At 28.9% G+C, this 14,948-nt stretch overlaps 1 long non-coding RNA gene across 1 annotated transcript; it reads left to right on the top strand.

Moving 5' to 3' along the window:
* The first annotated feature begins 3,185 nt into the window (after positions 1 to 3,185).
* On the top strand, positions 3,186 to 5,953 carry LOC149987444 (uncharacterized). Its single transcript, XR_016498322.1, has 2 exons — positions 3,186 to 4,497; positions 5,151 to 5,953. It is a non-coding gene; the product is annotated as an uncharacterized LOC149987444 (long non-coding RNA).
* The last annotated feature ends 8,995 nt before the right edge of the window (positions 5,954 to 14,948 follow it).

The following is a 14,948-nucleotide window of genomic DNA, read 5'->3' as shown; positions in this document are numbered from 1 at the left end:
TACTCTGATGCAATATAATAAATCTTAAAGATGAAAAATAAAACTTTAAATTTAACATTATACAAAAATTTGATAAAATAAAATAAAAAACCATTATCATCTTCTATGTTAATTTTAAATAGAAAAATACAATATATATATATATATATATATATATATATATATGCTTTTAAACCTATAATATTTAAATGAATTTAGTTTATTCATTTTTAGGTTCAAGAAATGAAGCATATTTTACTTGTTAAAATGCAATAGAAAATAAAAATATGTGATGATAGCAAATTGAGCCATATATAATTTATATACATATTGAAATTCTTTCTATTCTGATAAAATATATTTCTATTCTGATAAATTAATAATATTTCATTAATGCTCTATCTCATAATAACATAATTTTATGATCAACTCGTACATGTTATATTTTATGTTTTGACATTTTAAAACATATTTACAGACTGAAGTAGTTTAATGATAATATAAATTATTAAAGAAATGTTAAAGTCGAAAGATGAAATTATAACTTTGATTAGAATATTATCTAGTATATTATTTTTGAAATATATAGACTGACATTAAGCATGCAATTACGAATTTTTGTATTACATCACATTAATATGTAAAAAAATATAGTTCTCAATGATCAAAGTAATTTATTAAGATATATTTTGAACTGTTGAGCATTTCTAATTATACGTCCTCAAGTATACAAACAATTTACCGTTTTTTCCAATTAGTAATATGTATTAATAAAAAAATTACTGTGAGAGTCCAATCTGAATTCTAACATTCAAATTACAACTTTATAATCAACATATAGTTATAGTTAACAGCACATCAATAGAATAGCAAAAAAAAAAAAAAAATGATATCATGATTTGAATCTATTGAAATTTCATTTCGTTCAAAAGATAAATAAAATAGAAAGTAATATTAAAATTTTAGTTGCATGATTTTGGACTTTATTGGTGACTATTGAATGATAAATTCAAAGGAATAAAAAACAAGCAACTGTGATAGCCAAAAGAACCACAGAATCACATAATTTGAATTTCAAAATGTTTTTAAAAAAATCACTAATGTTTTTCAGATCATTAGTGTTGTAGAAGGTGCCATGATCTGTAGTCTCAAAACTTAGTTTATCCTTTAAAACAATAGATTGAAGCGGTTTTAAATCACAGTGCTCAATTAATGGCCTTGTGATTGGAGGTGATTGTGGAAGGGAAAAACAGAAGATCATTGATTGACTTAAACGCCCACATTAAAACACATTCTTACTATGATTAGTATGGTTATTATGATTTTACTGCATGTGTTTTTACATCTTGGTAATTTAGTCCTTTCTCTGCTTTGAATGAATGAAAACATGTTTGACTTAATGCAATCAAAATAAAAGAATAAACAAATTTTAAAAATGTTGGATTTGGTGGAATTACAAAACCTCTTTCATGTTTTGATATATATATATATATATATAGAGAGAGAGAGAGAGAGAGAGAGAGAGAGAGAGATGGATTGGGAATAAGAAATTTCAATTTTACCAGCAGATGTTCATCTTTGTTTATTTATCAGCTTACATTAAACATTAACAAGCACAATGAAACAGAAGTGAGATTTGTAAGAATTGGGCATTTGTATGCACATTTGTCATGTGGGTCACAACAACTTAACAATCTGCCCTTTTTTGAATACAAATAATAAATAATTATCATACTGTCACTCACCTGTTTTAGTTCTATATCATCTGTCATCCACACATCTCTTGTTCCCATAGCACAAAACACACAGAGCCTTCACAACTGATCTAATAGGCTTCACTGTGTGTATTTCTTTTTTGCATTGTGTGTGTCTGGAGCATTCAACAAAGTGTGTGTTTTGTTTGTGCAGTGCTACATCTTCCTCCACTGTAACTATTCTTCAATGTAATAATTCAATGGAATTGAATTGAATTGTATTGTATTTCCATATGCAATTATTTACACATTCACTCTCCCAAGTAGAGATCATCATCAATAAGAATTCCATATTGCAGCAGGGAACAAGGAGATCTGGCTGTCAGTACTTGCCTCCCCCCCCCCCAAGTAAGTATAACAACACAGTCTTCTTTCAATTTCTCCATCAATTCTAGTTCCTGTACAGCCAGGGCTCCTCTCGGTACAGGGCTTGACTTTGGGAGCGACCTCCAAGACCAGCCCAGTTGTGTTTGTGTGTGTGTGTAAGTATTTTTTTTTCCACGTTCCAAAAAAGTAAAAAATAAAAGTAAAAGTAATCTGGGCTCAACACAAACCAACACACAGAGGGCCATGGTCACCCGCCGGTGTGAACGCGACCTTCGTTATCAGGATCAGCGGATTTCACTTGATCATTAGGTCCGAAGCACCCACCCCCACCAACTTCTTGTACCAGGGATGAAACGAGTGGGATGAATGAGAAATGGATCCCGGAGGGGAGGGGCAGTGAGGATGAAGGACTGTGACAGAGGGGGAAGATCATATGCTGACATCATCATCATCCTTCTCGAGAAGCTCAATCGTCTACGTGGCATTGACTACTTGTCCTGCTTGCTTTGATGATTAAACTAATTGTTTTTGTACCCAATAATTTTACGATTTGGCATTAAATAAGTACGCTACGTTAATAATAATAAAAAAATTCCCAACTATATTCAGAAAGTATAATGTCAAAGTTAAATAATACACCATTGATTTAAAATATAACTATAACTCTCTCTCTCTCTATATATATATAAATATCGTATACTGTTGCAAGAGACGGGACGTTGGTACTGTAATAAATTCTATAAACTTATCAACTTCTGATAAAAATAAATAAATAAAATGCTAGACATTAATAATCATTGAACTAATCAAAGATTTTTTTGATTATTTTGAAGATTTTAAGATCAACAATACAAAATTATTAGCATCGCAAACTAATACCGTTACTGTGATTATATTGCATAATAGGTGTGGAATTGGTGACAAAGTTTGTTAGCCTTAATAAAACCATAATTGTGTAGATGGGATTGAATTTGTTTCCCTTTTTATTACTGGGTTTGATGAATTTGTTATAGAAAATTAGTAAAATTTACGTTTAGGAATGTGCAACGAATGTTAAAAGGTAGGTTAAGAAAAAAAAAAAAAAAAAAAAAAACAACTAAAAGAACATTGAAGTAACCCGTCATATTCCGTGGCAAAGCACATTTGAAGTGAACGTTTTGGACAATTGCTTATTTTGTTATCACGTAAAAATTAGTTGAGTTTAAGATACACTAATTATACAAATAAAACTTATGAAACTTTGATTAGATTGAATAATCTTATTCTTGGAAGTTAGAGTCAAAAGAAACTATTAATAAATACGCTAAATATTAGATGAGGAACACGTTGATTCCACAAACAATTGTATTAATCTACTTTGTGGATTACTCGACCATAAATTTTGACTCATTAATTACATAATGTTTTCCAAAAATTATATATATTTTGACAAACAATGTGCAAAGAGTGTGTGGTTGTGTACAGCATTACAAATTCAATTAAATTTGTTTAGAAATTTTATGTTAGTATACTGTTAAAACCTGTTAGAAACCATATCAGGAAATTGAGAGGTCATTTCTCCCCCATCAAGCATGTTCTACAATACTCACGCGAATATATTTGCAGTACACAATAGTTAAAAAATGGAAAAAAAAAATGAAATGGAAAAAAAATTATAGGATTGTTCGTATTTGATCCTTTTATTTCCTGTCATAGATATTTGTTGGTGGGGTCAAAAATATATTATTTCCAGTATTTCACTTCCGCAAAGCAACAAACACTGGTTCCTCATCCATCGAACAGTTCCAGATGAATATGTTTGTTCGTTCGTTCGTACGGATGAAGCCATCGCGAGGTGAAAGCAAGCAGGGGCACTCATCCACGATACATTCATTAATAATACTTTCATCCATGGATCGTTACACCCAACAGATCTAGATCGAGGAGCCTTGCCGCTCTCGGTGCAGGGTTCTCGGTGCCGCGACCTGAGAATCTGAGCGCGACTGTCGTTTCTCGTGAATCCATCGCGGCAAATCCACTTAGAGCGTAGTAAAATTGAGGGCTCAAGAGCTTCGGTAAAGAGACCAGGATGAAACGGCACACAAATTGGCTTAAAATAGGAGGAGACATGAGGAGTTAGGGCCGTGACGCTCCGGGGAAAGAATAGGAGGCGGCTGGATCGACCTCGGGCCGGACGTCCCGCTTGCAGATGACTGCGCATTGGCAACGCCATGCATAGGAATCCCATCCGTTCGCAAATGCCACCCCTCCCCCCCCTCCCCCCTTTTTATTTCACCATTGTCCGTTTCATCTTGCATGCATTCACGCTGGACTTTAATTGCGTGCCTCCACGATGGGCCGTTCTTTGCATTCAAGTGTACCTGCAATGTCGACGATCGCCTCTCCAATGGTGTGTGCGGACAAATCGAGCACTTAATGAGATCGACACTTGGCTCTGGTATAATAAGTAGTCCCAAAGGCACCATCTGGAATCAGCTTTTCCTCTTGCTTCTGGAGCTGTTTTCCAGGAAACCTTGTTTGTGACTGTTAGTTCTCGCTTAAGTTGGGTTGCAAGCTCTCCTCCTCTCCGTGACCAGATTATTGGTCCATGAGGGGTCTCTGGTGGAACGAGAGTTGGGGTACAGTGGAACCGAAGTCATTCTGTGTAGTCGTAGTGGCATTCACAGCTTTAGTTGGGTGGGTGCATTCACTGCTTCTGCCGAGTGAGGAGAACATCGGGAGAGTCGCCAGTTTCAATTTGTTCTCTCTCCCGCTTGCCGAGGAATGAACAGCATGTGTTGGTGTGGCATCAATTCTCTGGATGCGAGTGCTACGTTTTGTCTGGAAGGGAAGTATTCTTGAGGCATGTGTTATTGGGCCCGCTCAATCAGATGTCTTTTCCAGCAACGGCTGGTATTGTCCTCAGATTGAGCCGCGCCAATATCACATCCTTCCTTGATTGCTTCTGTTTTCTCAACTTAGGCGATTCCTGCTGTTCGTATTGTGTGATGCTAGAAGACTTGTAAATGTCATGTCTCCATATTACAATGCATAGACGATAGAACTCTAAGAAATGCTGAATTTTAAGTTGCACTGACTCATCCTGCGCAGGTGTCGTCCATGACGTTTACTACTTATCTAAATCGTAGCTGTCGAATTGCTGATTTGGTGCCCGGTCCTTTAACTACATATTCGAGCCCTGCCTGGAATGCGTTGCGCTTGGTAGAATGGGCACAGGTACACGGCGCCGCGATGTGGTGGTCAGTTGAAGTTGTGGCCTTGGTTTGGATCCTGTTCTCACTGGCTGATCGTTTGCACGCCGGCCTGGTATATAAGTCGGACTGAGGACCCGCATGGCTACTCCTTCGCCTGAGAGCTCTGGCATGTGACCAGCGCTAAAGATTCTCATCTATTTAGCAGTGAATTTTTTATTGCAGTTAACAGCTCCAAATTACTAGGTGAATGGCGCGACGTGGACAACTGACTAAATGCGAAGACGGCTTGCATGAATTTCGCTTGTACTATCCCAGTGCTGGAAAGAATCTTGTACCTGTACACACTGTGGCAGTCATAACTTGCCTTGTCGGTGAATGTGTCAGATGAATCCTTTAATAACCCGTTCCGCGGAGGCCGGATTCCGTTCTCAGAGTCTGCGCAGGTGGTTTTGCCGTAAACCGGAATCTGGGCAACCCGAAAACCTCAGACACGTGAAAGCGGGCTACTTGCAATGTGATATTCTGGTAATAGTAACATTGTAGACTTGTGAACCGTTATTGTGGTTCATGAACCTCAGTATGCCAAAGAGATGTTTCTATTTTGGGCTGCCGCTGCTCACTAAGTAAAGTATTTCTTGGAGTCAAATATTTCACTGTAAATCCTGATTCTCTGAATGCCAGTGTCCTTCCAATGTGATTACAATCAACTATCTGTGCCTCCGCGACCTTTATTTGCAAATTGGTTTTATCCCAGCTTTGTTTTGAATCTTGCTTTACTGAGAGTAACGGAACATTAGTCTGCACGTTCTCCTGTTAATTCCATTTTCAGCACGTCTTTGAATGGTGGGCTACTTCTCAGCCTCACTTTTCTCTTAGCCCATACCTATGCCAGACTGCACACAATTGAAATTTCATAGCTAATAAATCCTCTCACATCCTCTCAGTTTCACGTTGACCGTTTTTGAATTTCTAATTCTGTACCCATTTCTTGGCTTGTCCAATAACGATGATAGTTTCATTTCATTTGATGCGTCCGTGACGCAGTAAAAACCATGACAATCAACATCTGACTTGGATTCTTTTGCCTTCCCATCTACCTCCTACTTCTACAATTTTATCACTTAAGCACGTAAGCATCAGTGTAACTACTTTGCTCTGTTTCTTCTAAACTGTAACTTTCTCTGTTTGAACAGTTTTAACATGTTTCTTCGCTTTATCTTTCAGATCAAACTATGTTCTAATACGTCACCTAATAAATCTCACTTTCATATTCCTAATTACTATGTTTAACCTATCAGGATTACGGCATTTGCATATTAAGCTTGGACAAATCAGGTAAACAAAATCACGCTACTTATGCATGTCATTATATACAACATCAATCTGTCAGCTAAAGAAAATGTGCGAAAAAAAAAACGAACTCTATATTTAACTTAACAGCCGACAAATGTGACATCTCGATATGGTACACTCACGTTGCCATTCAACAGCACTGGTCACCTAAGCAAAGTGGTCCAAATTTGTATCCATTTCAAAACTATGCCGGAATGGTATCTTCCGCAAAGCCAAAACAACAATTGCATGTAATATTCGATTGAATCGTAGCGTTCTACTCCCTCCAAAACTAATGATATTTTATTATACATTGGGAAAATTGTTAACGCAACCCTAATTGATATACTTCACCAATTGATACATCCTCACACTCACACCTCATGACCTCCCCTCATACACAACTAAGTAATAATATGTCTTCTTTTTCGCTTATTTTTTCTTGTCTTTGATAGAAAGTGTGGTGGTTGAGGTGGAGATAGTGAATATTCTATGAGAACAAGCTGTGAGTTTTTTTTTGAAAAAATACATTATTTGCCTAAAAATTTGTTTAATTCAAAATTACATTTTTAAATAATTGGCTACCAATATATACATATATATCTATATATATATATGGGTCCATATTGGAGTTAAATATTTGACTACCAAACAAGCTCTAAGCATAGTAGTGTTCTTTTTAATCAATTTAAGTTGAGTGGAAGTCACATGTGGTATGACAATGTCAATTATAGATGTAGCATTAACAATTTTCTAATTTGGATATATCATGTAGAAATTATTTCCCAATTGTTACCATCACACATAGTGTTATTGTTGCATGTTTACTAATTCTTTACTGAATTTCATCATATCAACTTTTATTCCAGCATAATGTGTAAATGCAATACAATTACAATATTTTGTGTGTGTGTGTGTTTGTACACACAAACGTCCACTATACCCATCTACATATCAAAATACTGGGTGATTGCTTTCATAATTGCTACATACTATCTCTAGAACATTGTATCACATTTTTTTCTTAACCAAAATATCAATATAAACATTCTTCTTAATTAACACATGCCCAATGATTGGCCTGATCATTTGAGATTGTTTTGCTTTTTTTTTTTGTGGCTTGATAGATGGAAGATAGTGAAAGATTAATATAGAGTAAATAGGCAGGTAGTCAAAATATGGTACAAAATGGTAAGAGCAAAGATGGATTAATTTAAAATATATCTCAATCAATTCAATATTCTCCTTTATTTATATACACAGGTAAACATGAATATTTTAATTTAATTTTATTTAAAATATGAAATATGTAAATTTCTCACATTTTACATTTCTTTCGTAGAATATGCAGTTAAAATTTGTGATATTGGATAAAATATAAGCTAATATATAGTAATTTATAAAGTAATATAAAAAACCTCATCATATATTATTAATATGTGTTGAGATAAAGGTAAATTCCAATTACCAATTCATAGAGTTTAGGATAAAGAACAGAAATGTGGTGACCATTTGATACAATATTGTGGCACCTTTCAAATTGGACATTTTGAAGAAGCGTGAGTGTTGTGTGAGAATATTTGTTTCTTTCATCTACTTCAGGAATAGCCCAACACATGTATGAGTATAAATGAGTGTATAGTTTAACTTCTATTAGAAATAGGGAGTGGTCTTTTATGCAAGAGTTTATGTTTCCATTGCAAGACCAACGCTGGGGAGGCGGGCCTTGAATTATCGACGCAAGTGGTGAAGCCGTCGATCACTAGCATTGAGGTGTTCCCTTGAGGTGGTATTAGCGAACGGGCTTCGTTGGAGGGGCCTCGATTCAGAATGCAATGTGCCTAAAGTTGCTTCTATGATGAACTGGCAACCAATGCGGGGTCCATCAAAACCAACAATTGAGACCAATTCAACGTAATTTGCGGCTGATTTGTAAAATGTGTGGGGAATGTGTCTTCTTGCGATGACCTAATATTTTTGTGCACTGCGCGATACATGTTTGAACTCAAGAGCTACACAATAATGGCGTAGAGATTCTCGACGGCAGCAATGAACCCTGCGGCCCACTCCAAATCCTCTTAGGTCTTGTCCACGTTGATGATGGAAATGCTATAGGAGCCACGTTTCCACACATAGCGTGTCTTTTTGGAATTCGCAGCTCCTGGTAGCGAGGTGCACATCGGCAGCGATCATTGTGTGCACATCGTCCAGCAAAGGTGAAATCTCAACCTAGAACTCGAATGGCGTTTTCAACGTCCATGAAAGCCTTCGGTCTCGTGAAGTGCCGTGACCGGTGATCATAAGTCTTCTAAGGGGATGACCGGCTCAATGGGTCATTGTCGACGTGGCAGTTGACAGGAGAAATGGATGTAGTGTGGTCATAACTTCATCTAATCTTGTTCTCTGCATCTCATCAATCTTGTGCATGGTATTGAAAATCGAGATGAGGAAATCTAGAGTTTTTAAGAGAAGAAACTTTATGGATGTTTTGTGAATCATTTGGGTAGACATGAAGAATATGCAAGGTGTGCATGGAGTATCTGGGATTCATGGAGGAGCATGAAATGAAGCAATTGGACATTCTAAAATGAAGTTTTATTTTTATTTTTTAAAAAATTAATTTTAGACTCCTTATATTTAAAAAGTCTCAATGGAGGTAAAAACAATCTAGGGACTCAGTTATTTATAAGACGATTTTGGGATACTATATTGAAATAATTTATAAGATTTATTTACAACCTTCTTTGATTATTGGAATAATACTTAGTATTGAGTAAAGTCAATAAAAATTAAAAACTACTGTATAAAATGTTTTAGAATTCTAAATTACTATGGATTTTCAAGTTAAACCTAAAATTTATCATCCAACACAACTTTGAATTTTGTCTTTATTGTAGTACTTACTTATATTATTTAATTTTAAAATTTGATCCTCTTATAAGAATCATTTTTTATAGATTGGTGGTTGAAAATCCTCACAATTGTTTTTTTTTGTAATGTAAATTTTTCTAATACTTTAAATTATTTATCTACTAGAATCAAATCATCTTAACTACTAATTAAATTTTTATTTATAACTTAGATATTAAATATGGCCTAAGATCTCTACTCACATTATATAAAATATCTAATATAAAGTTTTAGTCTAGAAAAGATAATAATACTACAACAAAGACAAAGTTCAAAGTTCTAAGAAAGCTTATTGATAAATTTTAAAATTAATAATTTATATATATTGTTTAAAAATCTAATTTGACAAAGATTTAGATTTTGTAAAGCTATTAAAAAAAATTAGAAAAAATTTGAATATTGAGATTTTATAAAACTATAGAATATATATGGATAAAATATATTAAGTTTTGGAGTTAAAGTAATAAATATAATAAGAATCATCCTCAAGTAAATAGAAGTAAAAGTAATACTATGCTTAAAATCTTTATTTTACATAATATATTTAAAAAAATTATATTAGATATGGATTTGAAGTAATGGATAATATTCAAAAGATAATTTTTAATTATAAGATTTGTAAAAAAGTTGATTATACCATAAAAGATTTTAGTGGGTTTTAGAATTCAACTATAATTATTTCATAGTATTTAGATGTATGAAATTTTATTATTATTGTGTTAATATGAAGATTTAAAATACTAAAATAATTATAGCTTAATAATTTTTATAAAATTTAATTAATTTAATTAATATGTTAGATGTTATGTGAATTGAAGAAAAGAAGAAAATGAAGAAGATATTTTTGGAATTATTAAATTTTTGAAATATTGGTTAGTTTCACAATTTTTATTATTATAAATTATAGATATTATTAATAGGAAATAATTACGAAAGACATAAATCAAGACAAAAATTCAAAAAGAAATAAAGTCATGTATTATTAAGTAAGAAAGAAAGTAAATAGAAAATATATAGACATAAGATTGAAAATAATTAGAATTGCTATTGCTAAATACAAAGAAGCTTAAAAATCTTGAACTTTAAAAGATTTTAAAACTTCTTTTTATTTGAGTAAGAATGATATCTATTAAAAGAATATTTTACCACGGTGTACATAATAAAATTCTTATATAAATCTAAAAATGATTTTTCATAATAAGCAAATAAGGTATTAATATAGAATAAGTATTAATTTGTTCTAAATAAAGAAATTAAAGATATACAAGAATTTGATTCAATATATTTTAGTAATATAATAATTATTTATGAATATCTAAATAGGAAATTCTATTTACCAAATTATTTTGGTGGTATAAAGTTAGATCTAAAAGTCATTTTATAAATATGAAAAATACCACATAAATATTTATATGCATGTAAGAATATAAATAGAAAAAATGTAGGTAATACATATATATATATATATATATATATATATAATTGTAAAATATTTTTTCTTCTTATATTTTATTATATTATTATATTTTCATAAGATATTTTTAAAATTAATAACACATAATAAAAAATATTGTGTTATGAATTTAGCTATTAAAAGCAAGATATATAAATTATTTATGGTAAAAAAATGTTATCCATGTAATTTTCTTTTTTTGTATTAAGAATATGGATAGAGTTGAAACTTTTTATCAAGTATATAAGTATGAATGACTAGTTATAATTTATAAAATATTTTTTTTCTATAAATTTTTTAGTACAGAATTTTTAAAAAGTAATTTTCAGTGCAAAATACACCTGTTATGGCTTTGATCACATCATAATGATCTATTTATCAATTTATAAAGGTATTTTATTTTTTAAAAACCATGATGTTTGTCACTAATAATTCTCTTATAAAACATGTACATTATCTAGATTTATTTTTTATACTAAAATTATTCTAACTATTACAATAGATATTGAAGTTCTTAAAAAATACCTTGGTTCATGCTTATATCATTTACAATTAATAATTAATTTTTTAATACAATAAATTAATGTGTATACAAATAGAGAGTGATATTATTAAAAAAAATCTAGCACATACAAATGTAAACCAAATTTTTAGTCAGCATCTAATGTAATAAAATATTAAATATCAACAACTTAGTACACTAATTATATAGGTATAGTACAATTTTTGTTTAATTCATTCTACTTCTGACATAATAGCAGCTGCTTATTATATCTAAGTTTTTTAAAATTATCAACCTAATAAATTTATTTATTTAAATATTCATATATTTTTTATTTGAATATTAATGTTTTTTTAAGTTCAATGCAAAAATATCTATTTGTATCAAGCCATTTAATTTTTTTAATATTTTTAATAAGACATCTAAAAATAACTTGGTTCATTTTATAGATAAGTTTTATTCAAATTAATAAATGAAAGACTTTGTCACTAAGATTTTTTATAATTTTTAACTAAAAAAATAATTTTAATTAATATTATTGGTTTTTAGTTACTTTAAAAGTAGTAACTATTACAAATAATTTTCTTGTAATTTTTATTTTTATTAATCATAACTATTTATTAGACGTATAAAAAATATTTTAACTAATTAAATACTTCTTAAGACATAATTTTATATATTTTATTTATTTATTTATTTATTTATTTAAATTATCCAAAACTAAGGAAAAAAATAAAATTTATTAGTAAACCAAGTATTTTGTAATCATATCAAATTCTTTTTATGGTTTGAAGAATGTTCTACTTACATAGCATTCCATAATCAAGCTCATTTTTTAGGTCCAATAAGAATCAATCATGATATTTAAAAAATTATATATATATATATATATATATATATATATATATATATACATATATATAATAATTTTTTTTTATAGTTTTATTTTAAAATATAAGGAAGGGTCTTCTTAGACTTAAAATAATTAGCAACATATAAAATACATATCTTCAAATTTATTATCATAAAAATGTAAGGAACTTATTAAAAAATAAATAAAACTATTAATTGACATAATTAAAATTAAAGATGTAAAAAATGAAATCATCAACAATACTTCTAAGAATTTTCTTTTTCTAATAATTAATATGTTGTAGTGCTTGAATATATTTTAAAATTTTATTAGTTAAAACGTTCATTTTGAAAATATATTCTTATTCATTTAAAATAGATCTAATTAAAATAATGTCAAAAGTTATTTATTATTATTATTATTATTATTATTATAAAGAATAATGAGAAGATAGTTTAATTAGTAATAAATCTCAATTATTATATGTAGAACATTTCAAATATAATCAAAGATAATAAGAATTATCTTATATTTTTATATTAATCTTAAATTTTTTATGATTAGTTTTTAATGATATTTTATTAATACTAAAATCTATAGGATGAAAATCAAAATCAGTTTATCTTCTATTTATGTATTTACATTTTTTTTCGAGTATTTATCATTATACAATTTCTAAAACTTATTGTATTCTTCATTAAAATACTTAGAAATATAATAAAGAAAAAAATTACATTTTATGAAGTGATAATATAAAATAAATCACTGGGACTTGATATTTTGTTTAGATAAATTAACTTAAAATTATATAAAAACAGTAAAAATTTAAAATTCCTCCAGAAAAGTTCTAATAAGAGGAGCTAAGACCTAATTTAAAACAAAGTCTTCTATGTTAGTTCTCAATCATAATCTCAGATTACATGTTATTTTATTTCAAGCATATGCATAGATATGTGTGTATATATAGTAAAAATCTATAAGTTTTAAAATGACTATTAAAAGTGATTATATAAATAAGTATTTTCTACTAATCTAAATCTCAATTAATAAATCCGTTCATATTTATAAACTAAAAGGACTATTATGTAAGAAGAAAACATTTTCTACAATAGTATCAGTAAATTTTATAATATGTTTGTTTAGTAAAATTATGAATGTATATTGTGCTCATACAACTGAATATTAACAAATAATAATAGTTCTCTATTATTGTGTTTTTAACCTCTAAAACTAAATGTCATATGTCAGCTGATTTTATATTCAATTGGAATAAATATTTTGAGAGCTTATAAGTTAAGACATTACATTATTGAAATCGTTTAAAAAAAAGAAGAAGTTGAATGTGTTAAAAAATTAATAATTGTGTAAAACAAAATTATACCTCTTTAATTTTTTTATTTTCAATATATGTATGATGTAGATGATAAAAAATAAAAAAATTGTCTAAAAAGTGTATAAAATGTAATAACTTAAAATTTAAAAAATTCAAAAAATTCTACATTAAGTTGTTTAGAAATAAGTAAAACTTTGATTATCCTATAGTTGATCATAACTTTTTTAATGTTCCTTAAAATCCTGTATTTATTGCATTTAAAATTTAAATAATTTCAAAAATTCTCTAATTATTTCACGTTTTATTTTTTATATTTTTACTATTTTATAATTAAAAATTAAAAAATAATATAAATTTTTTTAATTTAAACTATTAATATTAGAAAATATAGAATATAATTCATTAAGAAGAGAAATTTCATTTCATAGATTAAGTATAGCCTAATTTTCTATGGGACTTCTTTCTTTTTCTGACATAAGAATATGAATCATAAGTTATTGGTAAGTTAGTATTGTCTATTTTGTAATCAAAATTACTAAAAAATGATACATATTAATAAATTATATATTAAGTTAAATAAAAATTTGTTTTAGTAAAAATTAATTAAAATTAAGTTTTACATAGTAGATAAATTTTAGAATAAAACAACACATGTATTAGAAAATTATATATTTTTTATTTTATATAGTAAGATTAATATAAATTAATATTTTTATCACCCTGATATAGACTAAAAAATTAAACTGTCTTTTGTTTCGATAAATCTACTTTATTATAAAATTAAGCCTTATCATTTATTTTCTAATTTATACTATTTTAAATTCTAAAATCAGATTTTTCTAATGAACTGATAACTTAATCCAAGCTTTTACTAACTAAAAATATTTATATAAAAATTACCATACAAATTCTTCGATTTTTTTTAGAAAGATGTATATCTGATGGTATTTAATATCAAATAAATAATAATTTAAGTAGACTCCATACTTATTTTGGAAATGGTTGGATTAGAAAAAAAATACTTTGTATTCTATGTCTAATTATTATGCTCATTCCACTAAAAGAACTACATTTTGAGGCAACTATAGATGATGATTAACAATTAAATTAAATCAATTTTTTTTAAAAATCCAACTTACCAATTGAAAAAAAAATCTCCTAATCTGCTTAAGTATTGACTATTTTCTTTTTATAACCTTAATGTTAATCTACTAATAGATTCTTTTTACAACCTTAATATTAATCTACTAATACTACATTGTTTAATTGCACTTAAATTTTATAAAAACATTTCAAATTGAATTAACTATG

Source organism: Physcomitrium patens, chromosome 18, assembly GCF_059467195.1.
Source record: "Physcomitrium patens ecotype Gransden chromosome 18, ASM5946719v1, whole genome shotgun sequence".
NCBI lineage: Eukaryota > Viridiplantae > Streptophyta > Bryopsida > Funariales > Funariaceae > Physcomitrium > Physcomitrium patens.
The sequence above is the reverse complement of the archived record's forward strand: the minus strand, read 5'-3'. Positions and strand labels throughout refer to the sequence as shown.